This window comes from Orycteropus afer, unplaced genomic scaffold (genome assembly GCF_000298275.1).
Source record: "Orycteropus afer afer isolate SDZICR_OR568_19922 unplaced genomic scaffold, OryAfe1.0 scaffold00073, whole genome shotgun sequence".
Taxonomy (NCBI): domain Eukaryota; kingdom Metazoa; phylum Chordata; class Mammalia; order Tubulidentata; family Orycteropodidae; genus Orycteropus; species Orycteropus afer.
In genome coordinates, this window is record NW_006921660.1 from 7,384,191 (window position 1) to 7,400,139 (window position 15,949).

Consider the following 15,949-nt stretch of genomic DNA (forward strand, 5'->3'; position numbering starts at 1 on the left):
ACCTCTGTCTGGCTTCCTGGCTTTTAATCCCCTTTCTCCTGCTCTTCTGCCCTGCTGTTTTGTGCATCCCTGAGTTGTCCCTGGGGCTGAGTGCTCCTCTGTCTGGGTTCCTGGCTTTTATCCCCTTTCTCCTGCTCTCCGGTCCTGCTGCTTTGGGTGGGCCTGAGTTTCCTCTCCTCACCTAATCCCTTCAGCTGACTGCTCTTCTCTCTGGCTTCTTGGCTTTTAATCCCATTTCTCCTGCTCTTCCTGCTTGCTACTTTGGGCGTCCCTGAGTTGTTTCTCCTCACCTGAAACCCTGGGGCTGACTGTCCTTCTGTCCGGGTTCCTGGCTTTTTATCCCCTTTCTCCTGCTCTTCCGGCCTGCTACTCTGGGCAGGCCTGCGTTGCCTCTCCTCACCTAATCCCTTCTGCTGACTGCTCTTTCTCTGGCTTCCTGGCTTTTAATCCCCTTTCTCCTGCTCTTCCCGCTTGCTACTTCAGGTGTTTCTGAGTTGTCTCTCCTCACCTGTAACCCTGGGGCTGACTTTGAAAGGTAGAGGACCTATTTTTACCTTAAGAAAGGTGGTCTTTGTCATTGGCTCCAGAGAACTAACATTTAGAGTAACTGGGATTATTAATCAGGACTTTCAAGCCATACCTGAGTTTCTGCTGGTGAATAGGGGTTGGCCAGACCAGAAAAGACTCACTTGGAAGGTTGGTATCAAATAGCCTCAGGAAGCATGATTTAGCCTGTCATGCAGGCCCTACCAGGGAAACCCAAAACACCAAGGATCAGGAAGTTTCCTCATTGACAAAAACAACTGTTCTCAGGATTATAGAACATCCCTTTGCACTGGTAGCCCTCCCAGACCTTTTCCTATGCATCTGTATGTTTGTATCCTTTTTTAAAAAATTATTATTATTATTATAATCATTAGTCATGAGCAGGGAGACTGAGCATGCAGTAACTAAACTTTTGGCTGCTCACCAAAGTGTTGGCAGTTCAAATCTACCAGTTGCTTGCTCCACAGGAGAACGACGTGACTGTCTGCTGCCATAAAGATTATAGTCTATGAAACTCTATGGGCATTTTTGTTCTGTCCTATAGGGTTAGTATGAGTTAGAATTGACTCCATGGCAACAGGGTTTTTTTTGTTGTTGTTTTTTGTAGCATAAGCATTCTATATTCTCTGTGAATACTGTGAGTTGTTCCAGTGAATGCTCAAATCTAAAGAGACAGGAAGACAGCAGTCAGAAAGTAAGGGCATAATGTGCACTCCCAAGCTTGTGGATGGCATTCTGAATAGACAGTAGAAAATCAGCCCTGAATTTGTGACCAGCGGGTCAGAAAGTTGAGGTGTCATGTAGACTTCCCAAACTTTTGGCTGATGTCTACCTACTGGCAATGTGAAGTGTCTTGATCTTTTAACTTTGACCTCTAACCTAGTTCCAGGTAGCAAAGTCAAAGTGTTTGTCATGATTGGTGGAGTAGGGGAATGTAAGGATTAGATCAATTTCCACATTTCAGGGACTGAATTCATGATGATCTTTACTGTGCCAGTTTCTATTTTTAGAAATTAAGAGCCCAATTCTTCCTTTTCTGTACAAATCTCATGAATGTGAACTTAAAAAAAAAAAAGTGTAAATATATAGAAACAACTTACGCTCTTTTCCAATAGAAATTGTAAACTTTTGTACCACCCGATATTGCTTAAAAATTTTATGAACATGTATAAGATTGAATTATATAAATTGTTTTATCTCTTTTGACATTGAGATTATAGAATTTTTTGTTACCTTAGCTTCTATAGATATTTTAAACACTTTTCTATAATGTGGAGCATCATATTTCAAAGTTTTATGAATGTGACCCAGAATAAGAAATATAATGTATACAGCCTGGTGTGTGTGTGTGTGTGTGTAACAAGTTTTATGAAACAATGTGCCCTTGCCAATGTGAAGTACTGTGACTTTTTCTATTCTATTTATTTTATTTGAATATAAAATATGCATGTAAAAATGAATAAATTACCTCACAACCTAATTAAAGGCTTGTGAACTCAATGGAATCTGAAGTCCATTAATAAAGGCAATATATTCTCTGTGTACATGCAAAGATGTAGAAAAATATAAGACTCAGAATATGAATTAAATGCTGAATGCAAAGCAACTTTCAAGCACTGTGCAATTGAACAATGTTAATTAGCTATAAACATCAATTCAATTTAAAAGAGATGTATATTTTCTTAACCTAATGAGTATTTATACAATACTTACGTTGTGTAAGGCACTGTATACTAGTACTTTGGAGAGATCATCATTTCACTTAGTATCTCCATCAGACTCATGAGGTCCATTTCACAGAAGAGAAAACTAACTTGCTATGATGTAGTAAGTTATTTAACAGGGCCTTTTGCCTTGGTTCTTTGGAAAAACACCTTGAGAAATGTTTTCCTGAAGCCCTGAGGAGTTGTCTTTGCCCTAGTTTTCTACCACAGAATGTTTGTTACTTTTGCGGGTAAGTTGTAAACAACTTGGCTTGACACTTTTTGTCTCATCTTGGACTACAGCCTACCCTGTAATTAGTATGTGCCTTGCAGAGATTGGGCAAGAGACTACATACATGAGGTAAGTTTTAGCTCTGCCATATGAGGACAGTAAGTTTTTTTTTTCTTTTTGTACCTGCTTAAGGCATTTGACTGCTAACCAGAAGGCTGATGGTTCAAACCCACCAGCCACTCCTCGGAAGGAAGGTTGGGCAATCCACTTCTGTAGTGATACTGCCTCAAAAAACCAAAGAGGTGTCGCTATGAGTCGGGTCTGACTTGACGGCACATAACAACAGTAACAACAGCGTGCAAATGAAGTATCTGTGACCTACCACGAGGGTACGGGTCAGTTTCCAGCCTTGGTGGAGTACCATGACCTGAAATTGCAAAGAGTCTGTATTTAAGCAGCCAGCCACACAGAGATTTGTCAGACAAAAGAAACAATAATAGAAGCATCAGAAAAGAACCAGAAAAGAGGAGCAGAGAGAGAAAGCAAGTAAGGAATCTCTTAATAGAGCTGTAACACTAGTCAAGGGCTGTACACTGAAGACGGTGAGAGGCTCAGAAGGGGTTTAGTGGCAGTCTGTGGTGACAGAGGCAGAGCCAAGAGGAACCTGCCTGAAGGGGCCAAGACGGGCCTGTACTGAGGGGGCCAAGAAGAGCTTGTTCTATGCGGATTGATAGGAGCCTGTCCTCAGGGCACTGAGAGAAGCCTGTCTTCAAGAGGTCAAAAGTTGCTAAGAGAACTATCCTGCACTGAAAAGTAAGACTGCCTACATGCTGCCTGATCCTGATTCCTGAATTATATAGCCTGTTGATCCTGATTCTCAGTTGTACCCTGTTCCTTAATAAATGAATTAACTGTAATTATGGTTATGATTTCTTTGTGGTCATTGGAAGAAATTATCACACCCAGCAGAGATGTTGAGAATGCTATGGGAGGGATAGCTGGTGTCAGAATTGGTAAAACGTTTGGAGAGTAGGGGTTTGTCTGACCTCCACCTGACAGAAATCAGATTTGGGCTAATCCTGGTTATTATCCTTCCAGAGGCTACTACTATAATTACTATTATCACCATTTCCAAGATACAGAGAGGTTCCTACTCAAAGAGCTATCTGTCTATTAAAAGAGGCCAAGTTTGGAATTAGAGTATTAGTGTTGGACGTGAATACTGAAACTCAATTGCAAAAGTCCTTCAGATAAGACCCAGGAGATCTTAGACCGGAAAGAACAGAAATATAAGGAGGAAAACTCATGACTGGTGAACTGTGGTGCAAACTTGGTATTCATGGAGTCAGGTTTATTATATTAACCTTATTACTCAGACAAGAGGATGTCAAGAACAGCTGCAGTTAAGGATGATTAATGCCTTCTGCCGGTTTTAGGGACTAGCCTGTAGGTTAGGCAATATAGGTTTAAAATGCTACTCTGTGACCTTTGGAAAGTTGATTTGACCTCTGACTTTTCACTTGTAAAAGGGCAAAATAATACCAACTTGATATTACTGAGATATTATAAGGAGAAAATATAAGTAAAGTGTCAGTAAAGTACCTGGTACATAGGAAAACCAGTATAAATGGTATATTAAAAACGAAATGGTATATACAAAAACCAAACTCACTGCCATGGAGTCGAATCTGACTCGTAGTGACCCCTCCGTGGGTTTCCGAGGCATAGCTCATTGGAAGTACATTGCCCAGTCTTCCTTCTGAGGAGTGGCTGGTGGGTTTGAACTGCTAGCCTTCTGGTTAGCAGGCAAATGCCTGAGGTAATATGCCAACAGAGCTCCCTAAATGGTATATACTATTATTTATTTATTGTTTTATTCCTATTGTCCTTCTTGTTGTTTCCTCCTACCTAGAGCAAAACTGAGAACAAATCGTGAAATGAAACTAAATCTACAGAGAGAATTTAAGTGGCCCTGGTTTTAAAGTAGAACAGGAAGCAGACCAAATGCATACATATGTACATTGCAATGACTTTCTGTATTTCCTAGTTGAGAAATTTTTTTAAATTTTTATTTCACATCACATATTTGCTTCTATCTGTTTTGGGGAATACTCTTAAAGATGACTGGCAGAAAGAAGTGCAAAGATTATGTGATTGCCACCTCCCAAGGACTGAAAGGGGTGAATAAAAGCTGAACTAATCTACTTGGTTAAAATAATCAGATTGATAGTATTACGTGAAATAAAGTCTCAGTATTTCTCTTCTTCTTTTTTTAATAATAATTAAATATTCCCTAGTGCATATATTCCCCAAAAATGTGTTTGTTTGATATTTATTTCATGAGAAGGGCACAGTCACACTGGTATTTAGCAACAAATCATTTTGATTTCTTGCTTATTTTAACAATGCTCAAAACTTGATGGGAACTGAAAAAATTTCACTCTTAGATTAGAGCTCAAGGGTTGAAAATGTAAGACAGATTATTTTTAAAATTATTCATTCTGTTTCCTCACCAGTGGATTGAAATTTTGATTTAAATATGCTCACATCTATTTCTAAGCAAAAAAGCGTTGGAAAAATATCATTAAGAAAAAAATCAGTAACTTTAAAAACATAATTAAAATATTCTCTATATAATAACCATGAAATTAAATACAAGTTATATTTTGTGAAAATATTTACAGCAAGTACATACTAAATGGGTTACCATACTCTCTATATACAAATTCATAAAGACAAAGTATAAAAATTCTAATAACCCAACACAAAAACTTGACAAAAGATATGAACAGCCAGTATGTTAATGTAGAAAAGTAAAAGCTAAGAGTTCTAACTTCAATCTCACTCAAATTAGAAGTTAATAAACATGTTACTATTTTTCATCAAACTCAACAATTTAACAAAAATACATTTGAAAAGATGTGTGGTAATGGAGTAATAAAAGGAGAAACAAGATACACATGCCCATACACTACTGCAATGAGTGGAACGATCATTTGAAATTATCTAAAAGATCTGTAAAATCTATAGGACCTCTCTCTCTCTCACTCTGTCTCTCTGTCTGTCTCTCTCTATCTCTCTGTCTCTGTCCCTGGCTCTGTCTCTCTCACATACACACAAAGAATCTTTGTTCATTCCTTCCTTCCTTTATGAAGCACTGAATCAAACCACTTTTCTATGAACATTCCATAAGTTTGGAAACCATTTTAATCTGTACTTAAATTTTAAAAATAAATAAATGAAATCTGTCAAAAAATAAGTGATATTGCCATCTAGAAACAAAACAACTATGTAATGCCAATAATTTTTAAATAGTTTAATCCTACTGAACATTCTCATGTATCATGACAATGTCACCCATAGGGCTCTGTGACAAGACATCCAGGTAAGTAATTTTCCTTTCTTACGTATAAATTATATGGTAACTAAAAAGTAAACTTTGACACATTGCAATCACTACACCCACTGTCACTGAGCTGATTCTAACTCAAAGCAGCCTTATAGGACAGAGTAGAACTGTGTCACAGAGTTTCCAAGGCTGTAAATGTTTGCAGAAGCAGACTGACTCATCTTTCTTCCACAGAGCAGCTATTGGGTTTGAACTGCTAACCTTCTGATTAGCAGTCAGATGGTATAACCACTGTGTCACCCAAGTTCCTTTCAAACCACTATAATAGTCAGATGTCAGCTACTACTCATGTCCCTCCAACAAAGAGTGAAACACCTGGAAATTCAAGTGGAAATAGGTTTTCTGTTCTGGATATAACTTAGTATTAAACTCTGAACCTGAACATATACTTGGACCTGTCTTAAACGTGAGGAGTATTTCTCTCTTGTTTTACTTATTTCAAAGATTTTGTTTAGCCAAATATTCAGATATATGTCTGCAGTAAGACTTAACTTATACACAAAACAGTGGAGTACATGGCTGTTGGCATGAAGTATATTGTTACCTTGGATTATCAATATTTCTATGACCTGTGCAGACATATAAAAATCCATGCTGGTGCAGTACTTAAGCACTCAGCTGCTGAGAAAGACTGGCAGTTTGAACCCACTCAGCAGTTGCATGGAAGAAAAAGAACTGACAGTCTTCTCCTGTAAAGGTGACAGCCTAGAAAACACTTATGGAGTTCTACTCTTGTCACACAGGGTTGCTATGAGTCAAAAATCATCTCCACGGCACCTAACAACAATAGGAACAGAGTGTTAGTAAAATGAAGGGACAAATTATGCATACTACTTAAGGCAGTGGTCATAATAGAGAGTTGGTTACTCCATTGTAATCTTATGTAATATCATGTTCCAATGTGTTTCATAAATAGCATTTAAACTTAAAATGTCACGATTACCCTAATTAGATGTTTTCTAGTTCAGATAATAAAACAAATCCGATGTGAATCTAGTGACGAATATGTCATGAAGCTAGTTAAAATAATTTTACTTAAATCAACAATTGATCCAAATGAATGATAAACTGGACAAAATATATAATCTTCAAACTATCCAGACTATGAAGCGACAGAAAATATAATGAAATAAGATCTGCATCCATCTGATAAGTGTTAAGTCTCTGTCAAATGGAAAAACATACACTTGTCAAAATTGAATTGATTCCCTGGCTATTTTAGTAGCATTCATGTGTTCCAATGGACAGATGTTTGGATTCATCATGTAGACAAAACATCCCAGTGATTGCTTGGATCCATTACAGTTTTTCAATGTTCTTTCAGATGGTTAGCACTGTGTGGGCTGTCTAAATATTCAACAATTCATTGAATGGCATCTTGAAAATATATAGACAAAGAAAACTTTCCTGGAAGGCACGTTTCTAAAAAAAGCTAATATTTCTAGTCCTGTGAATCTTCAGATAACAAAAGTTTCTTTTCTTTTTTTTTTTTGAATTATTTATTTATTTTTGTTTGAACGAGATGACTAAGAGGCTGAAGCTGAACAATCATTTATCCCAGGTTAGCTATATATATGTAAGAGCATAATTTGATTTTGAAAGACAGTCTGTAGTGAAACTAAGATCAGGGTTTCTGAATATATTTCTCAAAGGCACTTTGCAGACTGACCTTTTAATCTAGGTCCAATACTATGAACTACCACCATCTTATATTTATTCCTAATTCTCACATTAATATTCATTGTAAAAATCACTCTAAAAATTGCAATTTCAGAATCAAAGTTCCATTTACTCTTGGATAGAGGGTTGGTACTCTGTCATAAACACAGTTCAGACAAAGTTCATGTGTGGGCTTCACAGGTAGCATGCTATCAGTAAAGGAAAGAATTTCAAGAACCAACATTTTGTGAGAACTTTAAAAGGAGCTCTGGTGGCATTGTGGCTAAAGCATTTGGCTGCTAACCTAAAGATCAGAGGTTCAAACCCACCATCTGCCTGCCCAGATGGAGAAAGACGAGACAGTCTGCTTCCTTAGAGATTTATAACCTTGGAAACCCCATGGAGCAGTTCTACTCTGTCCTATAGGTTTGCTATGAGTTGGAAACAACTTCATGGCTGTGGATTTTAAAGTACTCAATGAATTTTATGAATGAAGTAGACTCATATTTAATAAAAAGTAATTCTAGAATATCCTATTCTATACAGTTTTCTAAACGGTATATTCTCATATTTCTCAGCACAAAACGCAGTTTTTACTTCAAAATGGATGAAATATATTTTAAGATACATAAAATCTCAAGGTCCTTTTATCACTTTAACTTCATTGTAAATAACTATTTTTCTTCCACAATGTCAGTTGGCAACCAAAATTATTTTATACAAGAATTGTAGATTTTAGAATCGTGTCAAATGGGATTAAACCCACTGCCGTTGAGTCGAACCCGATTCATTGTGACCCCTCCTTGGGTTTCCGAGGCAGTATCACTATGGAAGTAGATTGCCCATCCTGCCTTCCAAGAATGGATTAATAATTCACTGTACTCCAACTGGCCCCTTTCCATACCCTTGTCTTTCGAATGAACTATATCGTTATTGTTGCTGCTATTGTTCCGAATTTATAAAATCACTTCTATGGACAAGATCTTTTGAAATCAGAAAGCTTTATCTTTTTTTCCTTAATATACAATTTTGGAGTAAAAAGTTTCTTTTTTACTTTAGCTCCACTTCCTTTAATATTTTCTTCTACCTATTTCTAAGTGGTTCTCACAGGTCCTAGCTCGAAAGACAAAGCTATCTGCCTAGAAATGCATTTATATCATATTGGGAAAGAAAGAGAATTAACGTTTATTGAGTAATCTCTAGATTTTAGACACTTTCCAAATCCTTATATATTTTATTATTTCTGAGACAGATATCACAAAATCTACAGTACCATTACAGAAACAAGAACTCTGACATGCGGTATTTGGGAACTTGTTCAAGGGCACATAGCAAAGTATCAGGGTTGATATTCAAAGCAAGATCTATTTGAATCAAGGGATTTGCTCTTTTCATTGTACCTCACTGAACTTTGTCCTAAGAAGTTCATCCCTAAGAAGCAATTTTAGATACAAACATTCTTAATCTTTTTGAACCAAAGCTAATGATTCCTTGAACTTTTGCCCAATTTGAATGTTTTATAATAGCATTAAACAGTAAGCTACTATGGGTTCCATCCCCTATCTCTTGATAATAAGCTATGATCTTGAACAAATCATTTCACCTGTCTCAAACTTAGCTACCTATCTATTCAATAAAAGAATTTGACGAGGATTCTTCATAGATGACATTTGTATGATTATATCTATGATATTTTATTCTAACTCCATCACTAATCCTAAAGTCATATTTTCACACACACACAAAAAAAACTCTGTTCCTTTTTTGAAGAGAAAGGATTCTAGTAGTTTTCACTTATTATTTGAGAGTCCTGTTATATGACTAAAAGTAATGTAACATTTTAAGTAACTCACAGAAATGGCAATTTGAAAATACATGTTGACTATGAAACTCTTAAGGTTGGGCAATCCTACTTCCGTAGTGATACTGCCTCGGAAACCCAAGGAGGGGTCGCTATGAGTCGGGGCCGACTCGACGGCACATAACAACAACAACAACAACATGAAACTCTTGAAAGCAACTAATCATTGAAATATTAAGAGAACAATTTCTTGTTGCTATTGTTAGATGCCATTGAGTCTATTCCAACCTATAGCAACCTTACATGGTAGAGTGGAACTGACTTATAGGATTGCCTAAACTGTAGTCTTAAAAGAAAGAGACCTCCAAGTCATTTGTCCCAATTAGGCCTTGGTTAAGGAGTTTGGTGGCACAGTGGTTAGGGCATTTAGCTACCAACCAAAAGGTCAACAGTTTGAACCCATCAGCTGCTCTGCAGGAAAAAGTGAGGCAATCCATTCTGTAAAAGTATATAGCCTTAGAAATACTGTGGGGCAGTTCCACTTTTTCCTATAGAGGAGTCAATATGAATTGGAATTGCCTAAATGGCAGTAGTTTTTGGTTTTCAGCTACTGGATTGTTCAAACCACCAATCTTTCATTAAGCACCTGCATTTAACCATTGTACTAGGAGGGCTCACTAAGAAAGCAATTATACAGCCCCATATGATAAAGAAAGTGACTCATTTTAAACCAACTATTCTAACATGATAAAAAGAAAGTAATCCATATAGTTTCTTAAAGCCACAATCATTTGTTATGTACCCACACAAACCAATCTATAATTAAATAATTTACAGAACCTTAATGTCTTAAACCCAAAAATTAAATTATATGTAAATGTAATGCAATGAATAAATTGAGAACATATTCTTAGCTTTACTAACAAAATGCCACGGCCATAGCTAATGCACTAAGCACACAATGCCAGTTGAGACATACCAAATATAGAAAAAAAGGAAGCTTGTAATGATTTTAGTGGAGTCCCTGTGTGACACAAATGGTTAATGAGCTTGGTTACCAGATGAAAGATTGGCATTTCAGGTCCACCAGAAGCACTAGGGAAGAAAGGTCTAAAGATTGATTTCCAAAAATCAGCCTCTAAACATTCTGCAGAGCACAGATCTACTCTGGCACACATGGGGTTGCTGTGAGTTGGGGCTGATTTGATGGCAACAGGTTGGTGTTATTGTTGTTGTTTATTTTGTTTTTAAGAGTAATTTTAGTTACTAATCTACTATTTCTTTTATTTTTATAAGTAAGAACATTTAGGTATGAGTGGACATTTTCACATGGGAGCTCTGGTAGCATAGTGCCTAAGTTATTTGACTACTAACTAGAAGGCTGATGGTTCACACCCACCAGCCACTTCTGGGAAGGAAGGTTGGGCAATCTACTCCCATAGTGATACTGTCTTGGAAACCCAAGGAGAGGTCGCAATGAGTTGGATCCGACTTAATGGCAGTGAGGTTGATTTTTGGTTTTGGTACATTTACACAGAAATACATAAATGTGTGAAATAAAATTTAATGATAATTATGTAACCTCTTCTACCTATTGTAACTTATTATAACATTCTGTTAAAAGAAACAGAGTTGGAAAAGAGTAAGAATTTGCTGATTGATGTAAATTATATGGTTGAATGGAGGGTTCATGATTATTCATTATATTATTAAAAACCGGTTAAGTGGATAAATTTTAATGACGGAAATGTATGATAAACCAAGGATGAGCCAATTATGTATTGCTTAATTATCTTAAAAGTACAACAAATGAAAACTTATAAGTAATTATTTTTACCTTAAAATTTGAGTTAAGTAAAAATTCCATTTTTAGAAAAACATAAAATTTTTAACTACAATAGAGCATAATAGAATTTTCTTTTAAGTAACTAAGGATAAAGGATTAAGAACTTTTGTGTGTACTGCCAACTCATTGGTATGAATTATCAGTTACAGAAATATTGAATATTATATCTATTGAATAAGCACTTAACGGAGTATTGACAATTCCAGTCATTGACTTTAACATTTATTTCACATTTAGTAAATGAAAAATATGTGATCTGGTCTAAATAATGCTCTCTTTATGAATGTTTTTTTTATGCACTCCCTGAGTGGTGCAAAAGGTTAAGATCTTGGCTGCAAACTGAAAAAGTGACAGTTTGAATTCACTCAGAGGCACCTTGGAAGAATGGGCTGGTGATCTATTTTGAAATATCAGTCATTAAAATCATATGGAGCACAGTTCTGTTCTGACACACATGGGGACACCATTATTCAGAATCAATTCTGCAGCAGATTATTATTTTCTTTCTTTTTGTATAGTCTAGTTGAAAGTAGAGGAGACCTACTTACACAGTGGTTAAGCACTTGGCTGCTAACCTAAGGGTTGGTGGTTCAAACTCATTGGCTGCTTGGTGGGGGGAAGTCCGGACAATCTGCTCCCATAAAGATTACAGCCTTAAAAACCCTGTGGAGGCAGTTCTACCCTGTCCTATAGGGTCACTGTGACTTACAATTTATTTGATTTTTTTTTTTTGAAAGTAAGTGAAAACTTTTAATAAATAACTCAGTCCCTTAAAGATGAGACTGAGAACTGAAGAAAAGTCAGAATTTGAGAGCCAAATGTGTTCTGATCCTCCTTTAAAATATATCTTCAATAGACTAAAGAATCATACAGTTCTTACTTAAATTAGGCAGGTACTAATTAAACTCATCCAAATAGCATCTTATCCAAGGTGTAGTCTGGGCAAGAATCTAAGACATTCTTCCTTTTTCATCATCACTATCATCAGCCATCACCATAATCACCAAAATTATCAGCTTCTTCATTAACATCCAGATCATCAGTAGTAGTGTATTTCTAAACCTGTTATAACTCAAGAACTGCAGTGTGTTAGGAGAAAAAGTAAGTTTATCTAAAGTCTAGAGGGGAAGTATAATGTTGAAATACAACTTTAAATAAGACAACATATGATATTTACTGCTGGGCAATGACGGCAACATGTAGCAAGTAGTAATCTAAGTGGCCATCATTCAATGGCAACAAAGATAGAGTACAGCTTCTAAAATAAAGAGACAGAAATATTAACAGCAGTTGCCCCTGCAAACCACAGCCACAGCTGCTACCCAGAAGACATACTAGAAGTGAGCTCTCAGTGTAAACTCTGTGATGCTAAATCACAAGGATAGGAAACAAACTCCCTTCTTGTGTTGAACAAAACTCTGTTAAATCAGTGTCATGTTCGGGCCCAAAGGACTACAATGATTATAGCTGTTCATCAAAATGTAAACTCAATGATTTGCAGTATGACTTACAATTATATACTCAGCATTATGAACTCATACTAAGTTATTCTGTGAATCCATTCAAATCAGATCTAAGTTTGTAAGTTACAGATAATTAGAATTCCTATTTCTCATTTATTTGGAAAATGTCAAAATCATTAGTACCATAAAGTCTATTATAGATAGCACTATCAAATACAGCATGTAACTTCTGATGTTCTGATATGGACTATTCAGTTTCTTTACTGACATTAAGCCATTATTTTTTTATTGAAATAAAATAACCTTATACCTGATTGGTGGTGTGTTCAGTACTATTGTAGGTAACACAATTTTGCACAATACAATGTACCTGCCCTAATAAAGTGGAGAGGTCAATAAAAATAGTAAACAAGTGAATAGATAGATAGATAAATTAATATGTAAGATTTTTCAATAAATAGTTTGAAAAAATAAATGTATTCAAAGGAATACTACACACACACACACACACACACACACACATATATATATATGCCAAGAAATATCTTTCTGAGGAGATGATATTTAGATAAAAACCTAAAAGATAAAGGAAGTCATGTAAGCAATGAAGAGAAACACATTCCAAGAATAGAATAAAGCAAATTTAAAAGCCTTGATCCAGAAAAGAGCTTCCTTCACACATTCTTTAACACATCAGCAAGTTAATGTAACTGGGAGCAAAGACAATAGGATTGAGAGGGACACAAAATAAAGCTATAGAGGTAGACTGGGGACCTACTCAGGGCAATGAAGACTGAGGTGACAAACTGGATATTGTTTTAAGAGTAGTGGTAACCAAAAAGACTCACAGCCATCAAGTTGACTCATACTCATAGAGACCCCCATTGGGATTCCAAGGCTGTAAATCTTTACGGAAGCAGACTACCTCATCATTCTTCCAGAGTAGCTGGGGTGGGGGTTGGGGGTTGAACCAGCAATGATTAGCAGCCAAATGCTTTAACTGCTATACTACCAGAGCTCCTTTCCACACACACACACACACAGAGTTGTAGGAAGCCATAAAAAGAATTTAGCAGGTGAGACATGATTTGATGTAAAGTTTTCAAAGATGATTCTAATTCAGATTATGGAAGGAGAAAAAAAATGTATTTAAACCAGAAAGATTGGTTAGAGGAGTATGGTAGTTAAGGTTATGTGTCATCTTGGCTGGGCCTGGATTTGAGTGACTAGGCAGCTAGATGTACTTATTCCCTATGATGAGACTGGTAATCAACTCAGGAATCAACTTAGGAATGTGGTATGCTTCCAGTATATAAGCAGCAACCGTGAGAAAGGTCTCAAGCTTTTTGGCATACTCGGACCCTGCATGTGGTTCACCATGCTCTGCCAATTTTGGGACTCTTGACAGACTTGTTTCCATGGCCGCCTGTGTGGTTTAGTAATATCAGGACTATTTTATTTGTTGACCTTGGGCTTGTTAACCTCAGTAGCCAGCAGCTGTCTGAGTTAAGAGACACCTCTAGCTCCAATGGGCTTGGAGCAAGAGGCAGAGCTGAAGCCCAAGGTCAAGAGGCTTTCACCCAGTGCTAGAGCCTGGCACTTTGAACTTGGACCTCCAGCCTCCAAAACTGTAAGAGAATAAACCCATGTTTGCTAAAGTCACCCATTTGTAGTATTTTCTGTTAGAGTGTCAAGAAGTAACCAAAACAGAGGGTATTTCAGGAATTTAAGCAAAAAACGACACTAGCATAGACTGAGATGTTATCTGTAAAGATGGAGAAGAGTGGTTGGAAAGAAGATATACTTTGGTGACAGAAACTACACACTTGGATATTTTATGTGGAGGGAGATTAAAAGGAGTCTCAAAAGAATAACTTCTAGGTATCTAATTTGTGCTACTATTTGAATGGATGATTCTATTTACCAGATGGAGGAGAAATTCATTTAGAGCGCTTCATAGTTTAAGTTTTGGACATATTATATTTGAGATGTCTATGAGACATCCAAGAGCCCCAGTGGAGCAATGACTAAGTGCTCAGCTGCTACTGGAAAGGTCAACAGTTTGAACCCACCAGCAGTTCTGTGGGAGAAAAGAACTGGAGATCTGTTCCCATAAAGATTTCAGCCAGGAAAACCCTATGGAGAAGTTCTTCTCTGCCTTAAAGGATCATTATGAATCAGAATCAACTCACCATTATACAACATGAGACATCCAAGGAAACAGAGCTCTATATACATACCTAAAAATCAGAGGAGAGATCTAGGATGCCATTATAAAATCACCAATTATGAACTAGCACATGATATTTAAAATCTTGGGCAAGGAGATCACCCAAGATAGAGCAGGTTGAGATAAACCATAAAGATGATAAACTTAGCCTTAAAGAGTTTCAACCAGCAAATGCAAGCAGATAGAGAAGTAAAAAGGTGACATGATGACATGGAAGTGTTTCATGAAGGAAAAATCAGCCAACTATGTTGAAATCTGTTCGATGATCTATGAGGATATAGTAAAAAAAAAAAAAAAAAAACACTGGATAATTTGTAATCAATCATTGATCCTTATGAGAAAAATTTCAGTGGATTGTTGGGGGAAGAATTTAGCTTGGGATGGGATAGAAGAGTGAATGAGGAGGAGGAAACAGGAGACAGAATAAATGCAGAATATATGTTCGAGACAAGTAAGAAATAGTCAAAGCAGGAAGCTCATTGAATAAGGTTTGGGAAAATAGGGTCCAAAACATGTGATAAACATGATAACAGAAAGAAGATGAAAAGGGCTGGTATAAATGCAAATAACCTCATGGTTAGAGTGATGTAACTATTTCAATAACTTCCATTCCTTCTTCTTCTTCTTCTTTTTTTTTTTTTTTTTTTAGGAATGGGCACAGTGGAAAGTAAGGGATGATGAAGCATTTTAGAAGATTTTAGGAGAAAAGATGAAATTAGTCATCTCAAAATGTAGAAAAGGGAACTTCGAAGAAAACAAAAACAAAAACATAGCCCATCTGCAATGAAGTGTTGCTTTTCCATTTTAGTTTAATGATATATAAATTTAAACCAAATAGCCTATTTTTGTGATTGTTCTTCAGAAATTTTAAATTGCTTGTGTTTCAAGCATGCAGAATCTGTTTTAGACTGAACAGAACTCTACTTGCAATCTTGCAGTTTCCCTCAACTTTACCAGTTATGTTTACTCTTTTATGTCTACCCATTGCCCTTTGTACATGTATCATTTTCTAGATTCTCTGCTTTTATTTTTTTACATGTGCATTTTGTATGTTGTCTTC